The sequence below is a fragment of the Taeniopygia guttata genome, chromosome 8 (genome assembly GCF_048771995.1).
Source record: "Taeniopygia guttata chromosome 8, bTaeGut7.mat, whole genome shotgun sequence".
In the NCBI taxonomy this organism is placed as follows: Eukaryota; Metazoa; Chordata; class Aves; order Passeriformes; family Estrildidae; genus Taeniopygia; species Taeniopygia guttata.
This window is the reverse complement of record NC_133033.1, coordinates 29,944,605-29,968,225: the sequence shown is the minus strand read 5'-3', so window position 1 is coordinate 29,968,225 and position 23,621 is coordinate 29,944,605. Positions and strand designations below refer to the sequence as shown.

The window sequence follows — 23,621 nt, the reverse complement described above, 5'->3', positions numbered from 1 at the left end:
ATATGTACTCATAGTGGAGGGGAATGAAAGATGAGGAGGGAAAAGAAGCTAAAATAAGAAAAAACTCTAGCAACAAACAACCACAACAGGAAAAAAAAAAAAAAGCCCCAATGGAACCAGAAAATGTCTCCCTTCACAGAGTTGATGATGAGGTGATGCTTCCTTGCCCTTTGGGATCAATTCCTTTCCAAAGTGCATGCTAGCTCTTCTAGAACAGTTTGAATGGTGGGCAGTGTAGTTGGCAGTGACAGTTTCAAGGATCTGCCCTCTTACAGTCTAAATTCTGGACTCCTGTTCTTAACAAAGGAAATAAGAATGAGTTCCCTCCACATCCTCTAATAGAATTAATCACCTCTCCATGGACCATTTCCCAAATGTGCCAGGATTTAATTTCACAGCGAGTGCTATCCAGATGTAAAGCTGCCTTTGGTGACGTGGGGGATCTCTCCTCTGCAAAGTCCATCACTATTGCAGGTGGCTGCTCTCCCTGTGAGAAGATCCCTGTGCCTTGCTTGCTGATTTATCCTGCCAAGGCAGCTGCCTGGGAATGCCCTTCCTCTCTGGGATAAGGCTTGGTGCCCTGTGAAGCTCCTCTGCATGTGTTCTCTGCAGGTGCTTTTCTTCCAGATGAGATGCTGCTGAGACAGCAGGAAAACAAAACTGGGTGGATTTTGAGAGCCTTGTGCATTTGACCAGTTTCATTAAAATAGAAGAAAATCACCAGAAAGCCCCATTTTGCTGTTGATTAATTCTTTTCTTTTTACTGATTTGTTTTGTCCACAGTGTTGTTCTTAAAATCTGATATTCCTGCTGAGGGTCTTGCAAAGCAGAACCCAGCACAATGGAGTTTGGACTTGCAATATTTCAACAAAGCCAATTTAAATTTTTTTTCCCTTTTGTTTCATTGTGTAACATAAAAAATTTAATGAACATTTTACTACAAGTTCAGCAAATATTTCATTTTGAATAACATCCTTTTGTTTGTATTGGATTCTGGATATCGGAGTGCTGAAATCAGAGGTTAATCTGGTTCACTGAACTGAAAGAGATGCAAGTTCTGGAGAGCTTTCTGTTGACCTTGTATCTTCATTTCTCCTGACTTTTCATTTCTAGTCTTTCCCATTTCCCAGTAAATTACTGAGAGAGAGCTCCTAGCTGTGTCTTACAAGCAGCAGAAGAAATGAAGCAGCTTAAAGTAGAGATAATATAGATTGCAATTAGGCAGCATAGCTGTGCTTTCTGTCTCGTTGCACTTCAGAGGGAAATCCTGGGGAAAAACCCTGTTTCTCTGGCCTTTTAGAACCTATTTTGTTATTCTTGTGGAGATCTAGTTTGGAGCTGGGTGATCCCCTGAAAAGTCCCACCTGAACTATGTTGATCTGTGAAGATGGGTGTGGCCACTGCCCCCAAATTGGCAATAACTGCTCTGTGTCAAGATTTGCACTCGGAGACAAAAGCCAAACATCCCAGTGGAGGTATTTGAATGTCCCCAGATTCCCATCAGCACCCTCCAGCACTCAGCTTGTCCCTCTGTCCCCTCCCTGCTGGGATGCTCTGTGCCACACACAGGTGCCAGTGTCCAGGTGCCATCATCACTTGGACTCTGTTCTGCTGATCACCAGGCCCAAACTCTTTTCTACCCACCTGATTTCCCATTTCTGCCCACCCTGAATCTTCTTCTTCCCCCTTTTCACCCAAATAAATTCCTACAGAAATCTCGGCGTCTGGAACTGTCTTGGTAAAAGACTTGGCCACTCTAAAGGGCTTCAGCAAAATGTTAAATATGCAAATAATAATAATAATTATTGCTGGTAATAACAGGAGCAGCCTGGGAATTCTTCATTTTTTTAGATTCCTCTGTCCTTTGCGGATGCCACTTTAATGCAAATCAAACTTTGCGGATTGTGTTACCTATTGAAAAATAGTTTCAATTAGAAATTCAATTACACTGTCTTGGGGGGGATGGAACTGACAGTTTCTTTGAATTTTGCACGTTATAGAGGGCTCCAAAGTGCCATAAATCTACTAATTGATTTCTGTACCTGTAATGTTTGATTAGGTGTATTTTATTGTCTTCTTGGTTTTAATTAACCCCAGGCTTGTCAAAATGCTTCCACTGACAAAGGATATATGATGAACTGAGATAAACTCTATTAACAGAGGCTGACTTTTGTCAGTAATTGCTATCGTGCCTGAGAGTTATTAGAAATGATCACACACAAAGAAGCTGTACTTTTGGTAACAACTTTTATGGGCTGTTATAAATCTGTTGATTGCCCCCTACAAGCAGGAGATAAGAAACTGTGAATGACAAGGGGTCCGAAGGAAAATCAATCATTTCCTGGATGTCTTATAAATATTAAGAGTGACAAAATGGGAAGAGTTATGAAGTTGAGAGTTATGAAGCACTTTTTCTAAGTGCTGAAAATGGAATTGATGCTCATGCACCCATCCCTGTCCCCATCAGAGAGCAGGAGGGCTCTGGGGACAAGGGCACAGCCACCTCTGCTTGTGGTGAAGCAGAATATTCTCACCTTGGCTGGGGAGCTCTGAAGGGCTGAAGTGATGCTGAGATTTTTGATTTTTGGCCTTTGGTTGGAGTTCAAGGCTGCCTTGGAGGGCAGGCATCCAGCAGGGCCATGTCACTTGTGTTTGGCAGGTCTTACCCAAGAAGAAATTTGTGTATTTACTGATGCTGTGTGCTCTTTGTGTTAGAAATATTTGACCTAGGAATAGCTGGCAAACCATCTCTTGGACAAAACCAGAGAGATGGGTTAATATCCCTATTTTTACTGATCTATCCCCCTGTAAGGGCTTTGTTGATGTAGGATCTTTGGATAGAAAGGTATCTAAAACCAAACAGAAGTCTGTGGATAAATATTTTTTGGGTGAACTACAGCTTCATCGTTGGAGCTCCCTGCCTTTGACTTCTGGAGCTCTGTGTGAATGCAGGTGCAGTCCTGAGAGCACAAATGGGATTGTACTGAGCAGGAGTAAAGACACACAAAGCTGTGGAAAAGAGACAGACTTTGTGCAAATTATTTGTTAAAATTGTGAATTATTGTTAAAGTAATGTGAATACTTCCTACAAACAGCAATACATTCATTTATAGTTAAGGTGATGTTTATAAATGTTTTGGGGTTTTTTTATATATACATATATATATACATGGGGTGACATTAATTTATAGTTAAGGTGATGTTTATAAATATTTTGGGTTTTTTATAATATATATGTGTGTGTGTGGGGGTGACATTAATTTACAGCTAAGGTGATGTTTATAAATGTTTTGGGGTTTTTTTAATATCTATATCTGTATGTAGGGTGAGCACACAAAGTCCTCAGGAGCTACAGAGATCTATTCTCTGTTTTCTGCCAACTTCTGTCCAAGCTTTGGACACTCTTGGCTGGGCAATTTAAAGTCGCTTAATAGCTCTTCTGTCTTTTCTGTCTTGCTCAAAACAGTTATTTTTAGCTTGATTTTTTTTTAAATCTACAGCTGAGAGGATATTTTAAACTGACCTTCATTTTCTTTTCTGCTTTTTCTAAGAATTATCCCAATGACTTGCAGTAGTGTGAGTGGGCATGGAGAAAGGGGGAGAGCAGAGTGGAACTTTCCCCCACAGAGGACACTGCAGTCCTAAAAGCTGCTTTACCTTAGAGCATTAGGATATTCAGCTTGTTATTAATATTTTAGGGAGCTCATAAAATACCTCTGCAGCTTGCAAGGTGCAGGGTTCTCACTTTGCTGCCTTAGTTTAGCCCAAAATATATTTTATCAGTGCTTGGGGCTTTTTGGAGGAGGGGAGAAGAGGCTGCTGTGTGTGGGTTATTGGGGTGGGGAGGCACAGCTGGCAGTGCTGCCGTGGGCATCAGCATCCTTCAGTTCCCAGGGAGAGGGATCCATTTATTCTGCTGACCCTCAGAGGGTCTGGAAACCACATTCTGCTTGAATCCCAGCTCCTGTGGATCACTACACACCGGGCAGGGGGTCTTTGATTGAATTGCTGGAGTGAGGAGTGCCACTGATTTCTGCAGCCTGACAGAGGATCTGCAGGGCTGGACCCCTGGCGTGGCACAGGTGGGATTTTCTGTGGGATTTTCTGCGGGATTTTCTGTGGGATCCTCTGCTGCTGTGGGTGGGGAGCTCTCACAGCTGTGACCTGGGATCTGGCTTGATGTTTTGTGAAGAATTAGAAGAGTCCTGGATATCCCAGATCTTGAGATGTGGGAGTTGAGACCAGCAGGGGAGGGAGAGCTGAGAGCTAAGGATGGATGCTCTGTTTTGGGGAGCTGAGGCAGATCTTTTATCTTTGCTCAAATCGACCTGTTGTATGCAGTATCCCAGTGAATATCATGGAATTTCAGCTGTCCCACCACCCCCCTCAATGCCCCCAGCCCCTAAGGGGTTTAGGGGTAGGTTTAGAAGCTGAACCTTCCTGTTGGTTTGCCTCGGTTACACGGCTCAGTTCCTGAGATTCCATGCAAGTCTCGTGTGTGTGTAAGAGAGTGCACATACATCTATATTCCCTCTTGGGGCACGCTGAAAACAATCCATTTAGAAACCAGGTGTCCTTGTCTCTCTTGGCATCTGGTTAAATATCAGCCAAGTAGGAAAAAAGGTAAATCCTGGGATGCTTTAACAACTGCCGGGGCCGCGGAGCCCTGGGCTCCATCTGATGGGATTTGAAGGTCACGGTGGCTGCCCACGTGTGAAGGATGTGTCCTTATTCCCCATAGATAAAACAGAGCCAGGTGATCTGTCGGGAGATGTCCCCAGCCCCAGTGACTCCGGTGCTGCAGGCTGCCGGGAGCAGAGGTCGCTGTTGAACTGGGAATGGAGCCCCTGAGCCTCTCCAGGGCCACCTTCCCTCTCCATTGTGTCCATCCCTGTGACACCTCAGCCTGCTGGATAAAAATCCTCAGCCCCTTTTAGGAACCCCCAGAAAATCCCGGAGGTCTGAACTTGCTGCAAGTTACCCAGGTGAATTCACATCTTATTGCCAGCATCCTTTATTGCTTGGAAACCCCTTGGATTTTAGGGAAACCCCTTGGATTTTAGGGAAACCCCTTGGATTTTTAACTTCTTTCTGGAGAAAAAAGCGAATTAGAGATTCCAGCAGAGACTGTGGATGCTTGTGCCTTTCTTCATCAGGATGACCAGGAACCTTTGGCAAGGTGGGACATCTGTGGCAGCAGCAATTGGGGAAGTAAACAGGCTGTGCCTCACATCACTCCACTAATTCAGCATTCACAGCAGCCTGAGCTCCAGCAGTTTGTTCTCAATTGGTTTATTATAGTCAATACTTATTATTTATAGATATGAAAGAGACAAGATCTGAGCCTTTTGATGTCGTAAATCGATACCGATTTGTTCACTCCCCGAACCTGCAGGGCACAAATCCTTAGTTAAAATTTCAGCCTTTTGCCTGTACCTGTAAACTTCACGTGGAAACCTTTGTCTTGGCAGAAACAGGACTGCCATCCATCCCAAAATCCTGCAATTCCAGAAGAAGGCATATTTGGCTGGCCAGCTTGGCGTGGTGTGGTTATTTTGGCAAATGTGGACAGCCAGGACAACATCATGGAGAATTATCTGGATTTGTGTGGACACATTTAGCCTCTCTTTCCTTGGAAGCAGAACTCTGTGTTCAAATCAGTGGGAGTGCAGGAAACACCGTGGTGTCTAAATAACTTGTAATGTTACTGCACAAAAGGTCTGAGTTAATGATCCAGTTGATTTACAAGTCAACTGCATGACAATAGAAATTAATATTCGCTGATGAGTCAAACTGAGAGACTCTGAATTATTTTTTTTCCTCTCTAATGGTTCCATGTCAGATCTGTGTGGGAGTTCACACACCTGTGCATGGATCAGAGGGTGTCTGGGGATAAAGGAGTGTTTGATGAACTTTTGGACTCTCCTGAAAAATACACTGTAAGAAATCTCGTGTCCAAGTACTGTGCTGTTCTGAAAATGTTTTCTAGTGCCTGTGATGAGTAGGTGGAAAAGGAGATCCCTGATCAAACGTGGCTTTGTTTAGGGGGCAAAATACAAATAGCTGAGGCCAGATTCTGCTCTCTTTTTCTTCTGATTTATATTCAGCTAAACTTGAACCACTGTAAAATCACAGTGAGAGAAAAGCTGTGGTTATTAGGGGAAGGCAGTGGCACTTTCCTTTAAATTAGCTGATCTGTAGTTAAAACATTGGCTATTCAGTGAAAGCTGCTGCCTGTGGCATGTCCTTGGCACCTGGATAACTTTAATCTGCCCAGCCCAAAGAAGGAGAAAAATCCATAAAAGCAGAGATGTCCAATACACTGTGGGGTGCCTGAGGGGAGAGGTTGCATGGACAGTTTCCCATGAGCAGAATAAGGACTTTCAGGAACTGTGGCATCAGAACATCATTATGATTGGAAGGGGCCTCTAAGACCTCACCCACCACTAAACAAAGACCACGAGTGTTGCACCCATATGTTTTTTTTTAATATATTCACGGCTGACACTTCCATCACTTCCCTGGGCAGCCAGTTCCAGTACCTGAGCACCCTTTGGGTGAAAAAGCTTTTCCTAATATCCAACCTAAACCTCCTCAGGGTGACTTAAGATCTTCTCTCTTCCTATGACTTGTTCTTGGGAGAAGAGACCAATCCCCACCTGGCTACACCCTCCAGTCAGGGAGTTGTACAGAGTGAGAAGGTTCCCCCCGAGCCTCCTTCTCTCCAGGCTGAGCCCTCCCAGCTCCCTCAGCCTCTCCTGGTGCTCCAGCCCCTTCCCCAGCTCTGTTCCCTTCTCTGGACACTCTCCAGCCCCTCAATGTCCTCCTTGCAGTGAGGGGCCCAGAGCTGGAGCCAGGACTTGAGGTGTGGCCTCAGCACAGGGGACAATCACTGCCCTGGCCATGCTGCTCACACCGTGCCAGCTCCAGCCCAGGTGCCACTGGTCTTCTTGCCCACCTGGTCTTTGCCAAAAGCAGCACCCCCAGGTCCTTTCCAGCCACCCTGGCTGCAGCACCTTGTCCCTCCTTGCGCTGGACAGCTTTTGCTCAGAGAACACAGGGACAGGAACTTGTTGGAGCTTTTTTCCCTGCTGCTCAGCGCTGGATGAGGGAAGGATGGATGCAAAGAACTCATCAAAGAGGTTTAATATACAGAGTTCCTGGCTCTGCTTTCTGCTCTCCGGGGCCCAGCAGGGTCTGTGACATCCCCAGGCTGTCCCTTGCCTGTGGTTTCCCTTGCAGAGCCAGCATTTAGCAAAACTCCTGTAACAGCCTTTATGCTCTTAACCCAATTTCCTTCCAAACTGCCATATGCTGTGAGCTTTGGGAGGGATTGAGAATATGAGAAGGCTGCTCTTTTAAATCCCACAGAAAGGAGGAAAAGTGGCATTCTGAGTGCCTGCAGGCAAGGAATAGAGAAGTCTCATATGGGTTTTGGGGCAGGAAAACCCCTGTGCCCTCACCAAACTGAATCCTGCCCTCCCCAGCAAGCAGTTTTGCTAATCACAGAAAATGTGAGGGAAGCCTCACTTGCTGTTTTGCCGTCACGTTGGGTGATGCTCTGAGATGCTGCTGGAACTTGTGAAGAAATGAGACCATGCAGAGGGTGATGAGCTCCAGAGAAGAACCAGATGCTGCAGAGATGGAGCTGAGCCTCCTGCTGAGTAACCACTTCCCTCCCTGCCAGTGGGAGATCTCTCCCAGCTGTTTGGGAGGCTTTTGGAAGGTGCTGAGCCAGCCAGGTGCTGTCTTCTGAATCACTGCTGTGGCATGTGACTGGAGTTAGTGTTTAATGGGGGAGTTAAAGCCCTTAGATTGGGCAAGGTAAGAAAAACTTCAGATGCTGGGTCAGAGACACCCTTCTGGCAAGCTGCTGGGCCTAGAATTAAACTTGGAGGGTCTTCAGGACTTGCAGAGTGTTGCTGAAAGCCTCCTTTTGCAGGTGGTTTGGTGGCAGTGTGTGTGTGCTGTCCCTCAGACTGGATCAGCACGTCAGGCTCTGGTGGCTGCCACGTGGAGCTGAGCCCTGCCTGGGCCAGGAAAGGGAGCAGTGCCCTGTGGCCAGAACGCCTCCATATGGATCAGAAAGAAGAGTCTGTCTCCATAGCTCTGGGTGGACTTTGTGCAATGAAGCTGAAACACCAGAAGGTAGGATTTCGTGTGTTTGTACAGAAGGGCTGTGCCCAGTGCTTAAAAAGATTAAATCTGGACATATTTTTTTTCACGTGGGACGCCTGATCTTTGGTGGTTTTGTATCCTTGTACAGGGGGTGTTGCAGCACAGCACCAGGGCAATGAGGGAAAGGTACTCTGTCTCCTGCTTTGGATGTCTGTGAGTTATTCTGCATTTAGAGAGTGCCTGAGATCCTTTGCTGCATCTGTGGTTGAAGGACAAAGTGCAGTGATGGAAACTGTTCTGAGATGCAGGATCCAGAGGTCAATTAGTGAATGAGCAGGGATAAGAAAATGGAGGTTGAAAAAGAGTCAAAGATATTTACAGCCTGTATGGCCTTCCCTCTCCTGGTGCTTTATTTTTAATGGCTTGCTGCTTTTACCTCTCTTTGTTTAATGAATATATTGCTGAGTTATTGGAAGCACAAACTGCATCCAAAAGCAGGACACTCAGGGTTTATTATATTCATATAACTCAAAACCAGCCAAATTGATTTTTTTTCCTTTTTTTTTTCTTTCCCCCTCCTCCTCCCCCACCTCATTTTTAAACCTTGCAGCAGGCTCAGTGGTAGTGACAGGTGTGAGACTGACACCACTGGAGAGGAGAAGCTGTGTTTAGGTGCTGGGGAGAACACCCTCTTTTCCTCCCCTGCTGCTTTTTTCCCCTCCAGCCACCTCTCCCTGTGCTTGGTGCAGAGGCAATCCTTGGTTTGCAGCTCCCCGGTGCTGCTGGAAGGGCTCTGGGAAACTGAGGCTGTCCCTCCCACTGTTCCCAGCTTGTCTTGGTGCCTGTGTGGTCACCTGGCCCTCTATGACCAGAGTGGACACAGCAGGACATCCCTGGTCACCACAGCACAGGGTGAACTTGCAGTGCAGGTCTCTGTTGGACCTGGAGCTGCTGTGGTGGCTGCAGGGAGTCAGGAGCTTGTGGGGAAAAAAAACATTTGAAATGGTTTCTCTGGGTGGTGTTTTTAAAAAAAAGTATCTCTATGAGTCTCCAGGTCATCAATCTGTCCAGGTAGCATGTTCTGAAGTGGCCAGAATTGGGTGTATTCAGTGACTTCTGGCCTCTCTCGGGGGGGTTCTCCTGGCTGGAACAGTGATGGACATGGCAGCAAAGTGTGGGACAGTTTTTGGAGCCACAACAGCTGCTGGACTCCGGGACTTTGACCCGCAGCCACCCCATCCCATCCCTCTGATGGGAGTGCAGCACCCATGGGTTCCAGGGCCAGCCCTGCCCTGTCCCCCGGAGGGAGAAGGGACAGCGGAGGTAGCCAGGGGCTGGGAACATCTCTGCTTCTGGGGAGAAATAAAGGAACCCACCCTCAGGAAGGAGCAGCGAGAGGTTTGCAGCTCAGCCCTGGTTAATGAGGGCATTTTGATCTACAATTGTTGACTGCAGAAAGAGCCTCCCTGATAAAGGGGGAAGGGATGTCCTGGGGGAGAGGGTCGCTGAATATGCATGGCCCCGGGTCTCTTTGTTTAGCTGATATCTGACTATATTTATTCTTCTAGATTACACATTCTGACTGCGGAACAAAGGGCTGGCAGGAGCTGCTCTCTTGTGCTTAATAATTTGAGTGAATTTACATTTCAATGCAGCCCTGTGCCACTTCCCACCCCCCGTGGAAAGAGCAGAATTTCCCTGTTGCGGGGAGGGGGAAAAGCAACTCCCACCGCAGTGGCTAGGCTGGGAGATTTATTGCGGCTCCTCTCCGAATTTATTCCTCCCGAATCCCGCTCGCGTGTGGGGATGTTTTCCTCCCCACTCCAGCCCTGCTCAGCCAACTCTGCCTGCCCCACCTCCCTGAGCATCCTCAGCAATTAAGCAGCAGCAGCAGCAGTACATAAAGTGCCTGCCTGCCTCGGCAGAAGTGTGAAATCACAGCTACACCTAAAGCCGGACCGAAGCTTTCCACTCTGAGTGACACCCAGCGAGCTGCAAAGTGATAAAAAGACAGAGTTGCCAAAACTCCCCGAACATGGTCTGGTTTCTACGCGACGTCCTTTTGGCTGTACTTTGGGAACTGCAAGTACAAAAACCCCATTTGCTGACTCAGAGTTGGTGATGGGGGCGTGGAGGTGGCAGGTTTTTCACTTGCTGACCCTTGGATCCCTGCCTGCAGGGTGCTCTGACCTGCTTGGCTCATCTCTTGCTCCTCAGCTGAATTTTCCCTCTTGTGCATCCCTGAGTTTATCTCGGGGTATGATTTGGTGTCCCTGCACAGGACACAGGAATCCTGCATTGACTGCCACCCACCCCTTACTGAGTCCCAGTCCTGCAGTTTAATCTTAGGAGAGCTGCATAATTTTCTCTTGCCTGCCTGATAATAACTTTGCAGAGACTTTATATGCTGATAACCTCAGCATGCTACACTCCATTTGGGTCTTTCACCACCAGCTGCTCTGCATTAGCCCATTTTAATGAACTTTGATTATAGACACAGCTCCTCATTGCTATTTTAGAGGACATCTCTGCTTTTCTTGAGCTTCCTAGGAGCTGGGCTTTGGGGCCATGAGCACAGGACCTCACTGTCTGGGATTTGCACGTTGAGGCGTGGCTCAACTAATACTTTTCTTTCAATTGCTCTTCTGCCTAAGTCCCACATGGTGCAAAATGAGATGGACCCTCGCTGCCCTTGGGGCTGAAGAAGCAGAACGTGAAGAAAGTGCAGCCTCAGATGTACCTGAGCACAGCAGCAGCCTCTTCCAGAAGCCCATTACACCTGAACCTGTGCTTTTGGGCAGGTACTTTTGTCCTGAATTCTTTTCTTGCCATCTTTTTTCCTCCTTTTTGAGTTTGTGAGTTCCTGTGTGTGGGAGATGGGAGCTGTTGGGCTGTGAGCTGCTCAGGGCTCCCATGGGGGAGGGAAGTCAGCTTCCAGCAGGCTCCATATGTGTGACCAGTGGCTTTTAACACATTCAGTTCAAACCTTCATTGCAACCTGAGCTGCAAAACAACTTGGAAACAGGTTTTATAGCTGTGTTTCGCCACTTCCGTGTACTTGGGAATGTGTCAAGCTCTCTGTGGATGTGTGTCCCTGTACTGCCCAGAGCTGGATTCCTGACTCGGTAGAGAGCAAGGCAATGACCCCAACTTAGCTAGTAAGAGCCTGTGCATGTGATGCTGCTCTTCTTTCTGCTGACATTTCTAGATGTTGGTGTTCTGCAATGCAGAATGCAGGAAAAAAATGTTTGAGGAATGGGGGCAGAACCAGGACCTTGCCCTGTGTCCTGCTCCAGCACGACAGAGGGAATTTCCTGCCCTGTGAAAATGGTGAGAGAGTGTGTGGTTGTCAGCACTTCTGTCTGAAATGCCTGCTGGAGCAGGTAGCTGTGTTTATTTTAATGGCTGGATGTATACATTCATTATTTCTCACTGGTTTTGCAGTGGGGACATGCACAAATGTGGAACCATACATATGCATGTTCCATATCACACACACATACACAGCCTGCAACATGCACCAGTACAATGCAGCATTAAACCAGGGGGCTTTCACTTCTCTTAATTACCTAATTATATTGATTCTTACATCCTGTACATCTTGGTTTTATCTGAACTTTCCAGAAGGTGCAAGCAATACGCATCTTGTCACATCCCATTTTCACACTAGCGCTGTTGCTGTATGAACCATTGCTCGAAATAAAACACGACCAGAATAGGCAGCCATCTGTCTGGGAAGCACATGCAGTCCCAGATGGCAGCTCCTCTCCTGCTTGCTGCTAGCAGAGTCCTCTGCCTGAGGAACACAGCAGAAATGTGTAACAGCTCAGCAGGGACATGTAGAACGTGTGGTCCTCCCCCGGGCTGGGGCTCCGGGCCCTCCAGCGATGGGAGGGAAACTTGAAACTTGGAGCACGGAGCCCATCCCTAAGGGGGGGCAGGTGTTCATCTCTCTCACAGCAACCTCTCTGTGCTCAGCTCTCTGGGAATCAGGCTCCTCACCCCGTCTGTCTCTGTGTGAATATTCCTTTGGAATGGTGAAGTGGGGGCCTGGTGGAAAAGAGTTTGCAGAAAAGAGTTTGGGTGAAGCTGGAGGGAGGTAAAAGCCCCCGAGCAGTTCTCTCTGGACTGTTGACACCAGTGACTCTGCTTGGTTTGCAGGCAGCTTGGCCACCAAGAACTGACACGTGCCAGCCTCCAAGGGTCACAAGGCACCTCACTGTCGGAATCTGTGGTATTGATGATTCTGAGATTGTAGAAAGTCTCTGTCTTTCTGCCCCGCTGCCAAAGCAGAAGCCATAATTCGTCTGTGCTGGTTTCAAGGTTGTTTATTCTGTTTATCTCTAACATGCTCTGCTGCCCTGCCGCAGCTCTGTCCTGCAGGGCAGCGTGTGGGGCTCTGCCCTCAGTGGGATGGTACAAACATTAAATACCACAAACTACCTGTGCTGGATTTACAATAACGTGCCAATATCTGTCACCTACGTTGGACAGTGTGTCCCCAGCCTAAACCAACAGAGAAATGCCAACACCACAGTGAAACATGGAGGGCATGAAGAAGGAGAAAAAGGACAAGACACACCCAATTTCCTCCATCTTGTCCCCTTTGGACCCTAATCTAGAATCCTAAAATTTTACTTTTGCACCCGTGCCACACTTAATTATTACTTATATCAAACACTCAGTGCTTGTAATTCATCCTGTAAGATTGAAAACTCTTTTCCATGGACAGAGATCACAGACAGTGTCTCTGGGGGCTCTGTCCAGGGGGGTTCCTGACCCCTGCCAGGGTCCCAGACCTGCCAGGGCAGCCAGAGGGAAGCTCTGGAGTCCCACACCTCTCAGCCAGTGTCCCTCAGCCAAGGAGTTGCCCTGTGTCGCTCAGGACAAGTGATGCTGCTGCCTGCCCTCAGTCAGTGCCACTTGTGAAACCACAGCATGGGAATGCCTTTCCTACCAACACAGCTGAATGATGATGGAATATCTCTGCTTAGCAAAGCTTGGGCATTTCTGCTGGACGTGCATGCAGGGATTGCTTTCACTGATCAAATTTAGCAGAAAAAGCCCAAGAACGTGTAAAGCACCCAGTCTGGGAGTGGCTGGGTAAGAATGCAGCTTCTTTATTCTTTGAACTTTCTGCCCCTGCACGTAGTTTTTAATCTGGCCTGAGGGAGGGATAAAGGATATTGGGACAGGTTTCTACAGAACTGAGGAATACAGAAGAAATTATCTCAGGAGGAATGACAGCCCTCAGGAGAGGCACCCAAAGCCATCCTCCTGTTGGGCTGTGACTCTCACTACAGCCTTTAGAAGACCTGAACAGTGGTTCTGTGAAACGATTAAGAATTTCCTTGTAATTTTGCTTTGCAAAATCATCTCCTTCCTGGATTGCAGTTTTCTGGAAGACAAAAAAGAGCTGAGCAGTGGTTTTGTGGGACAATTAAGGATTTCCTTATCTTCTTATAATTTTGCTATGCAAATCATCTCTCTGGGGTTTCAGTTTTCTGGAATGTCTTTCAAGGCTGTCTCCACTCCCAGAAAAGCCTTTGCACCATCTAATGACTTTTTAACCCCGTGATACCTGTTCCCATCTGCAGTTTTTCTACTGGGAGGCTCATGGATGTGGTATTTTTACTGCAGAGCTTGGCATGAGTCCTTTTGTTCAGGGTGAAACTGCCATGGGCAGGGCACCTTCCACTATCCCAGGTTTCTCCAAGTTCCATCCAACCTGCCCTTGAACCCTTCCAGGTATGGGGCAGTCACAGCTTCTCTGGGCACCCTGTGCCAGGGCCTCCCCACCCTCACAGGGCAGAATTTCTTTCTAATATCTAATCTAAACCTAATATCTTTCTAATACCTAATCTAAACCACTCACGTGGCCAGGAGGAGAGACAGTGCATGCAGGAAAGGTCCTGCTGAGATTGTGCAGAGGGTCAGATTGTTTTGGATGCAGGAGAAAAACAACTGCTTATTCCTTCCTCTCGGAAACGATTTCGCCTTGGCCCAGCTCGTGCAAAATGGAATTAGAGATCCTTGCTGAGCACCGGGAGCTGGCGGGAGCCATCACTCAGCCACTTCATCATAATGGGAGCCTGGTATCTAATAAGCAGGTAATAAATGTGCTAAGTGTCCACCTTCAGGTTGCCTGAATGCCTCCCCCCTGCCCAGAGCCCGGGTTGCAGCTGCTGGCAAGGAGACGTCACTGTGGCTGAGGAGCAGATGATGCTGGAGCGATGCCTGTCTGGCTTTTCTCTCCTGCCAGGGGTATGGCAGGGGAGCCACGAGCTCTGTAGGGCAAGCAGGAAAGCCTCACCCCAGGTAAATCAGGCCTGGAGGCTGCAGTGGGGCTTGGCTGATCTCTGGAAGTCAGGCAGCAGGTTTGGGTAGGGAATGGGGAGGGTTTTGCTTTGTCATGGAATGGTTTGTATCTTCAGTTGAGGTGCTAAAATTGTGATTTCTCTGGTTTTTAGTGCACGAGGTGATGGACAAAAGGCAGCTGGAAGGAAGTACAAAGGGATGGTGAGTAGAGAAAAGCACAGGGCAGCGCTCCCCCTGCCCAGAGGGAGCAGCCATGGGGCAGGCTGTGGTACCAGGGAATGCTGGAATTGTTTGGGTTGGAAAGCACCTTAAGCATCACCCAGTTCTAATTCCCTGCCATGAGCAGGGACGTGTTCCACTAGACCAGGTTGTTCAAGGTCCCATCCAATCTGCCTGGAACACTTGTGGGGATGGAGCATCCACAGCTTTTCTGGGCAGCCTCCTCCAGTGCCTTACCACCCTGTGGAACAGGTGGTACCAGGAGAACCTGGAACTGGGATTGGAGTCACAGAAGCTCAAGGGAAGCCCGTGTCCCAGGGAATTGCCAGTGGGTGGCTGCCCTTGCTCGAGGATGTGGCTTAGGACAGGTGATCCTGGAGGAGGTGACAAGTCTGGAGAAGCAGATCCTCCTCTGGCCTTGGGGAAACGTGGATCCCAAACAGCAGCAAATGGGAACACGTGGAATTGCAAGGGCATTCCTGGCATCAGGCAGGAGAGACTGGGCCAGTAGAATGATCTCTCTGGTGGGACTGGGGACAACCCTGATGAGAGAAGATTGCAGCAAGGGCAGGACACACAAACCTCTTTATACCCTCCAACTGAGAAAACCTGCTGGGCTGCAATCTCTGGGACCACCCCTGTGATTGACAGCTGTCAATCTCTGTCCTTACCAGGTGTGAAAAATGCGTATTTTATCATTGGCTTTTCGCAAATGTTACAATGACTATTATATGTGTAATGTTAGAAAGTTGTGCTGTGTTAATTCTCTTACGTATTGTGTTAAGTGTAGTTTTAGGTTACAACATAATGTTAAAATAAAGACTATGTATGTGGGGGAAGTTTTTTTTAGGGATGAGATACTCGCTTTGAGGAACACCTAAATCTTCCAAAGGAGAGGAATTTATGGCTTCTTATCAGACGAAACTAATTTCTTCAGGCCTTGCTCAGACTTGAAGACACCAGGGGATTAAAGGAAACAGTTGACATAAAACAGACAGAGTTTCTTGTTTAGAATGGAATGTATGCATAACCATGAAGGATGTATGAATATGCAACAAGTGTATTGTTTTAAGGGTGATTTCTTTGTTCACAAGACATACTTTGACTTAGTGTCCGAGAGCATCCGGACGTCTGTAATTCTTTGTTTTTTATTGTCTTGTAATTGTCCTAACTCTAAACTTTATTACTCTAATTGTATTACTATTTTTATAACCATTTTATTATTATTAAACTTTTAAAATTTTAAAACCCAAGTGATTGGCGTTTTTCACACCGGGGACATCCCCAGGGTCCCTGTGGGGTGCTGCTGTCCCTGGCCCTGCTGCTGCTGTCTGTGGGGTTTGGCAGGGTGGGGAAGCCCTTCCCCATTTGTCAGCGAGCTCAGGGGCCTTGAGGTGCATCAGATGCGCTGCATTAATGGCTGCAATCATGGCAGGCCTTGGTGCTGCTGGCTGCAGCGATCTGTCTGCTGGCTGACAGCGAGCTCGCTGCTGGCAGCGCGGGGAGCGGGACAGGGCCTGGAGGGTGGCTGGGCTGGGCTTCTTCCCATCAGTTTCGTGCCTCAGGATTGTGGATTTTATGTTTTTCATCTATTTGTGATCCTGTTATTCTGTAGTGTTTAGCTCTGAACTCCACACGCAGTGTGAGATGTTGCTTCCCATTTTGGGCAGACACAACAGTTCCTCTCCAGGCCTGGCAGTCAAGGACACCTCACTGCCTCAGGCCCTGAGAAACAAAAGTGACCTGGGGAGAGCAAACTTGGGGTAAAGACTTCATTACCTGAAACTATAACTGGAAATTTACCCCTAGTATACAAATGGACCAAACTTATAAAAGTGTGAAAACCTGTGACCCATCATCCATTTTGGGTGTAGCCCCTCGGGGGGCTTTGTCTGCCCTAAATGTACCTGAAGGCCCTTCAATAAATATAACAGCTTTTTGTTCCCTTAATTTTGTCTGCCTTGGTTTTTAAGTCAGCCTGAAAAGGCATCAGGTTGGATGGGTGAAATCCTGGTCTCAAGTTTGTGGGTGGCAAATCCAACAGAGTGGATTGCAGGCAGGCAGATTTTGGGTTTTGGAGAGTGTCCCGTGCTTTCGGGGGTTTCTCTTTTCCTTGGCCATTCTTAAAGAGGTCTGCTGCTCCTTTTAGTTTGCTGGCATCCCCCAGTTTTGCATTTGTCTTCCTTGCTAATGCTGCAGCTGGTGCCAGTGCTGCCTGGGGTTTCAGACCAGCCTGGGATCAATAGGGGAGCACTTGCAAGCATCATATTAATTGAGTCTTATGTTGAGAGCCCTTGTGCTATTGATTGTAACAGTAACTTCAGCTGGAATTTGGGAAGCACTTACTTGAAGTCGAAAAAATGAGAAGAAAGCAGAATGCTGGGTGATTGCATTGACTTCATTTCCAGAGGATTACACTGTAATAATTGTGTGTGTCCAGTCTGCTTTCATTACTTGTCCCTCTAATGAAAGTACCAGGAATGCTTTCAGATTTCAATATGCAGGATTATAGGACTTGCTTGGAGCAAGCACCAGAGCACAGTGGCCAGGAGCAATATGAGAGACTTTATCTTAATAACCAGCAGAAGATACCCACTCACATTGCTGTCTGCCCCACTCACATCCTTTTCTCTGCTTTCCTTCCTCTAAAAAAAGAAAAAAAAAAAAAAGGAAACAAAAATGCCAATTACTGACTGAGAACATGAATTTTTCATTGACCTCCTGTAATACCCCACAAAGCTCAGGGGCCTGGAAAGTAATGAAATGAGATTTCTTCAAAGAACAAATGAATGAGAGATGATGACTGTCTGGACCAAAAGTGAGATGAGGGCATTGTCAAGGGCCTGAGTCTGAGGTGAGGGAAGGACAGGGCTGCTCTGGGGTCAGGAGGGATAACGGGTGCTGAAGGCTCATCACATATCTCTACTTTTCCTTCCAGCCCAGGGATTCCCCTCTCTGCAAGCAAGTGCTCAGATCATGAGATTGTGGGATGCCCTGAGGGGTTGGGACAAGCTTAGCATGGGTTGTGCAGCTCTGTTGTGTTTTGATTTTTTTGATTTTCTTTTCTTCTGACACACAGCCTTCCACTGAATCTCTTGGTGTAGGGCAAAGTACCCCAAATACACCCAGACTGGGGATGCTTTGGCTGCCAAATGTCCTTCCCTGCTTTGCAGAGCTCTTAATGGAGTTGCCCTGAGTGCTCAGAACCCCAGGTTTGGGATCCTGCTGGGATCTTCTTGCCATGCTGGGGCTTTCTGGGATTTCTGTTGTTTTTAATATGCTGCTTTGCAATAACCCAACAAAAGCTGCTCTCAAACTCATTTATTATTTTTTTATAAAGGCTCCCCCCACTTTTTTTTGTTGTTGTTGTTGTTTTAAGATGCTGTCAAATTGCACTTCTTAAGATTCATGGTGGATCTCCTCTGCCTGACTCTATTACCCAATTTAAATACACAACAGCAAGAGGGGTTGAATGCCACTGTGTTAACATGGTGCCAGAGACCTCTGCGAGGTTGTTTGTTAAAAGCAAATTGTACCTGTTAAGGGGCTGGGAAGGGGAGCACAGCTGCTGTTAACTGCTTTACCAAATTGACTCTGACTCATTCGTTTCAAATGAAAATTGAAATGCTTTTGACTTCTCCTTTTTCTTCTTTTTTTTTTTTTTTCATCCTTCCAGTGGCAAATTTGCTTTACTTAACGCTAAGTGGGGATCATTTCTTGTGATTACTGAAAAATGCATCATAACTTTTGATTACGCTGCTATTAAGGATGCAGAATGGCAATTGCTGCTGCTCGAAGAGAGGGAGAGAGAGAGAGGGAATGCTGCTGGAAGAGCGGGTGTAACCCTTTGCTGTGCAGAAGGTGGAAATGCTGATGCTCTGCGGTCCCGGGCTGCAGGGGCGGGACCTGGGCTGGAATTTGGGCTGGGTGCCAGCGGACAGGAGCACAGCTGACCCCGGAGTGATGCGGTGGTGAGGGCTGGAGCATGGCTGAACCGCCAGAAGTTTTCCTTTTGTAGGGGTTAATGATCCTCTCTTGAAATGGAAACACCTTGGGAAGGCTGGTTGTTGTTTGGAAGAAGGAAAAATTAGGGGGGATGGAGAGGGAATGCTCCTGGCAGGAGGATCAAGGACACACATCCCAGGGTTGTGGAGCTCTTGGGTGGGATGGGCCTTTCTGCCAGGGGCTTTTCAGCAGGGAAATGGGAAGAGTGGGATTGTGGAGTGCCCAGGGATACTCTCCTCAGCACTGGGTAAACTGAGGCAGGGAAGGTGGGAGGAGGAATTGAATGACTGAGGGAGCTGGGGGTGCTCAACCTGGAGAAAAGGAGGCTCAGGGGTGACCTTGTCACTCTCTGCAGCCCCTGGAAGGTGGCTGTGGGCAGGTGGGGCTGGGCTCTGTCTCCAGGCAGCACTGACAGACCAGAGCACACAGCCTCAAGCTGCACCAAGGGAAATACAGGTTGGATATTAGGAAGAAGATTTTACAAAAAGGGTGATAAAGTTCTGGAATGCCCTGCCCGGGGAGGTGGTGGAGTCACCATCCCTGGGTGTGTTTAACAAAGCCTGGATGTGGCACTGGGTGCCAGGGTTTAGTTGAGGTGTTGGGGCTGGGTTGGATTCACTGATCTTGAAGGTCTCTTCCAACCCAGTGATTCTGTGAATTCTGTGAATTCTGTGATTGCTTTGCCTTGCTCTGTGGTCCCCAGCAGTGAAGGCTTCACCTTGGGACAAGTGCCAGTGATGCTGATGAGCTTTCTGGAGGATCCCTGATGGGGAAAACCCACCCAAGTGTCGGAATCTGTGGGTATTGGTGATTCCAAGATTGCAGAAAGTCTCTGTCTTTCTGCCCTGCTGCCAAAGAAGGAGCCATAATTCATCTGTGCTGTTTCAAGGTTGTTTATTCTGTTTATCTCTAACATGTTCTGCTGCCCTGCCGCAGCTCTGTCCTGCAGGGCAGCGTGTGGGGCTCTGCCCTCAGTGGGATGGTACAAACATTAAATACCACAAACTACCTGTGCTGGATTTACAATAACGTGCCAATATCTGTCACCTACGTTGGACAGTGTGTCCCCAGCCTGAACCAACAGAAAAATGCCAACACCACAGTGAAACATGGAGGGCATGAAGAAGGAGAAAAAGGACAAGACACACCCAATTCCTCCATCTTGTCCCCTTTGAACCCCTAATCTAGAATCCTAAAATTTTACTTTTGCACCCATGCCACACTTAATTATTACTTATATCAAACACTCAGAGGTTGTAATTCATCCTGTAAGATTGAAAACTCTTTTCCATGGGCAGAGATCACAGACAGTGTCTCTGGGGGCTCTGTCCAGGGGGGTTCCTGACCCCTGCCAGGGTCCCAGACCTGCCAGGGCAGCCAGAGGGAAGCCCTGGATTCCCACCCAGGCCAGTGCAGAGAGACCCTTCCTGCCTTGAGGCCAGTGTAATCGACCTTCCCCTCCTGCTGCCCAGCACAGGGAGCTGCAACCAGAGAGACAACACCCATGGGCTGGTGCAAAGCTGTGTGCCCAACACTGCAGAGGATTTGGGAGCTGAGGAAAGGAAGAGGGGTTTGTTCTGCACACAGGAGCGAGGTGTTGGGGTTTTTCTGGTGGTCACTTCCACACTTGCCTGTTTGCAGCCCCTTCCCAAGGAGCTTGGCTGTTTATTCTGCCCGTTTTGTAGCTCTCCCAGGGCACTGGCAGCATCCTGCGGCTGCTTTAGCCCCGTGTTCCCTGTCCGAACTACGTTTCCCAGAGTTCCTATTCTTGAAGGGCTGTACGGGCAGCGCTGCGAGGAGGCGCAAGAACAGAAATGTCGTAGGCTGCACTTAATTAAATCATAAGCGCAGGGAGCAGCCACATCAGCTATTTGGGATAGGTTTGGAAGATTGAGCTCTCTTATGAATAAGGGAAAACACTTTTTTTTCCCTTTTTTTTTATTTATTTCTTTTTTTTTTCTCTTTTTTTCCCCTGCAATCCCTGTTGCTCTGAGGAATGCTGTGGCCAGCTGCAAACAGCTGGCTCTGTCCCATGCCTCGAAAAAACAGGGTTGTTATTGGGAGTGAAAGGGCAGGTGAGCTCTGGGATGCGCAGGGGGAGTTCTCTGCCCTGGCAAGGCTCTCCTGCAAACACTTGGGTGGTGCTGCAAGGCTGGAAAAGTTAAAGATGGACAGAAGTGCATAGAATGATCAGATGAAGAGACCAGCCTGCAGAGATAGTGAGAAATGTAACAGCTCCTAATATTGATAAGACAGCCAGTGCCCTCCAAGGAGAATTACAATTTCTGCTTCATTTTTTTCTTCTTCTCCATGCCCCAAACTGAGCTTGGTAGCAGAACAGATGAGGCTGGTCCACCCAGGAAAACATGGTTACAGGAAGGGATGTTTTCACCAGCACTGGCAGCTGTGTGGGTTGGATTTCTTGGCTAGAAAGCACACAGGGGATCACACTTTTAAAAATGTCAGATTTTTACCAACTCGCCTCTGCCCCACCCCCAGCTGGAGGGGATGTAACCCAGTCCTTGCAGCTCACCAAGTTGGGGTTTGCTTTGTCTTGGGAACACCCTCACGGCTGGAGATCATGTCTTGGCAATGTTAAAGGTGAACCAGTCTCAGCATTCCTAAAAGTACATCCACACATGCACACTTACAGATGCACACAAACACACACACACATATATATATGTGTAGATGCATGTGTATATATATAAAATACATATATATATTTTTTTGCTGGCAGCTGAGATAAAAGGGATATAATGAAAATGTAAACGAAAAACTTTACAGCAGGCATGGCCTGACAGAGGGAAGATTGATATCCCGTGATGCTTTGTCTTGATGAGACAATGAAAAATAACCACCACGGCAGCTGTGTCAATATCAGACTTGGTAATGCACCACTAGCTGTGGGTTTTTATTTAATCCGCTTTGCTTTAAGATGATAACGGTTGTTACTTTTCAATGCCTGTCTGTCAGCACCCTGGCATTGCAATATTCCTCCGCAGCTTTGCGAGCGGGTTTCATTTATTTTAAAATACCATTTCACACACTGCTGACTTTTAACAGTGTTCCATGTGAGTTTGGGAGATTGAATAGTGACAGAAACAACACTTTTTATGAGAATACAGAATATTAAAAATGGGGCACAATATACAGATGGCAGTTTTCACTACAGCTTGTTTTTTCCCCCCAACCTGCTTCTGCTACTCAGCTTCCCACTGAATGCATTTGTAGTAACACCATAAATGTCACTTTCGCTGACTGCCTTTTGGCATTTTATTTAAATGGGAATTTGGTGCTTCCTGCTGCTGCTGCTGCTGCTGCCACTGCTGCATCCAGCTCCTGCTCTGCAGCAGTGCCACTGTGCTCTCCTCTTGCATCCAGTGCATTTTCCATCAGCTTGGATCTAGGGGCTGCCAAAAGGGCTCCAGCCCCAGCCATGGCAGAGTGATGGGGAGGGGGTGTGGGTGCACTCCTGAGTGTCTCTGGGAGGACTGGGAAGGTCACTGAAAGTCACCCAAGAGTGGTTTCTGCTCGGTGAAAATCTCTGCTTGGCTTCTCTGAGGCTCTCATCTTGCCAGCAAAAAGGCAAAACCGTGTGCTGCAGTGATGGCACCGAGAGGCAGATGATAGCTGGAGTTAGTCACTCTTGGTTTTAACTCCTGGGGCACTTTTGGCTGCTTCCCACCTAAAAATCTGGCTGCTTGCTTAAGCTCAGTTGCTGGGGTGTTGAAGGAGCCCTGTCCCCTCCAGGTTTCCTGGGGCAGAGAACAGTAAATTCTTCCCAAAAGGTGATGCAGTCACATGGCACATCCCTCTGTGGGCCTGGCTGCTGCTCCTACAGCCATGTGGATCTCCAAAAAATCTCCAAAGCTTGGTGCATGAAGAATTGTGATGGGTGTTAGTCCTTGGCAGTCCTGATCTGTCTCCTGGAGAGAGCTGCTGCTCTGCCAGTGCTTTCCTGGGGGGGGCCACAAGAGCTGGAAAGCAACAGGGGAAGGGATGAATTTAGGGCTGGCTTTGATTTGCCCTCCCTTTGTGTCTCAGAGTGGCTGGAGAGACCTCCTGATGTGTCCTAGGCAATTTTTGCTGCCTTTTTGACCCCTGAGGGAAGAGTCAGCTGCTCCCCGTGCCCTGGGCACTTTGGCTCTCCTTGCTGCACTCCAGCTTTTTGGGGTATGATTCTGTAAGCACAGGAGGATCCACACCCATATTCTCCATGCAATTCCTTCAGTGTGGGAAGGAAAAGGCCTGTGCAAGACTCATCCTTGTTTTTTCATCACCCTTCCCACTGCCAACAGCCAGTTTGTGACAGCTCCCTGTCCCCTCTAACCTCTGGGAGGGATGGGCTGCACTCCTGCCATCATCTTCTAACCCTACAAGACACCAGAGTGTTCTTGGACATGTCTGCTTGCCTGGTTGTCCCAATTCTTTGCATAACTTTGGAAGTGTCTAAGCCTCTGCACATGCAGGCTGGAATGATTTAAATGAGTTTTAAGAGATGGTTGTGGCAGAGCCAGGAATCCTGCACCTTTGTGGGTGGGAAAAACTGGTTTTGTTTGAAAATGGAAATATGGATTTTGATTATCGTGGGAAAGGAGGTAGTGTAAAGATTTTTGAGGTCTTTATTTGTAATTTTGAGGCTGGTTGCAGGGAAATACTGCCCATCCCTGAAAGTGTTTAAAGCCAGTTTGAGTGAGGCTCTGTGCAAATAAGTCCTAGGGGAATGTGTCCCTGGGTTGGAATAAGATGAATTTTAAGGTGTTTTCCAATCCAAGTAATTCTGTGATTTCTTTGTTTTCTACCCAAGCACTCTGTAGAGGTCCCTGACACCACCAAATGCTTCATCACCAAGTTCTTTCAATGTTTTGGAAAATGATCGACGTGGGATTATCACTTTGATCTCTGTAAAATGCTTTATTTTAATCTTTGAGTTGCAGATCCACTGTACAAGGACATTA

The 23,621-nt window shown here is 47.6% G+C and overlaps 1 long non-coding RNA gene across 9 annotated transcripts in view; it reads left to right on the top strand.

Annotated features, from left to right (window-relative positions):
• Positions 1 to 23,621, top strand: part of LOC115496281 (uncharacterized) — a 96,407-nt gene that overhangs the window by 5,054 nt on the left and 67,732 nt on the right. Inside the window, exons 1-4 of one of the 9 annotated variants that reach the window (XR_012057220.1) lie at positions 7,133 to 7,824; positions 7,943 to 8,148; positions 9,687 to 10,919; positions 14,589 to 14,637. The exons of 1 other annotated variant lie outside the window; for it this stretch is intronic. This is a non-coding gene — a long non-coding RNA (uncharacterized lncRNA). 7 more of the 9 variants (XR_012057214.1, XR_012057219.1, XR_012057215.1 and 4 more) reach the window with 7 other exon arrangements.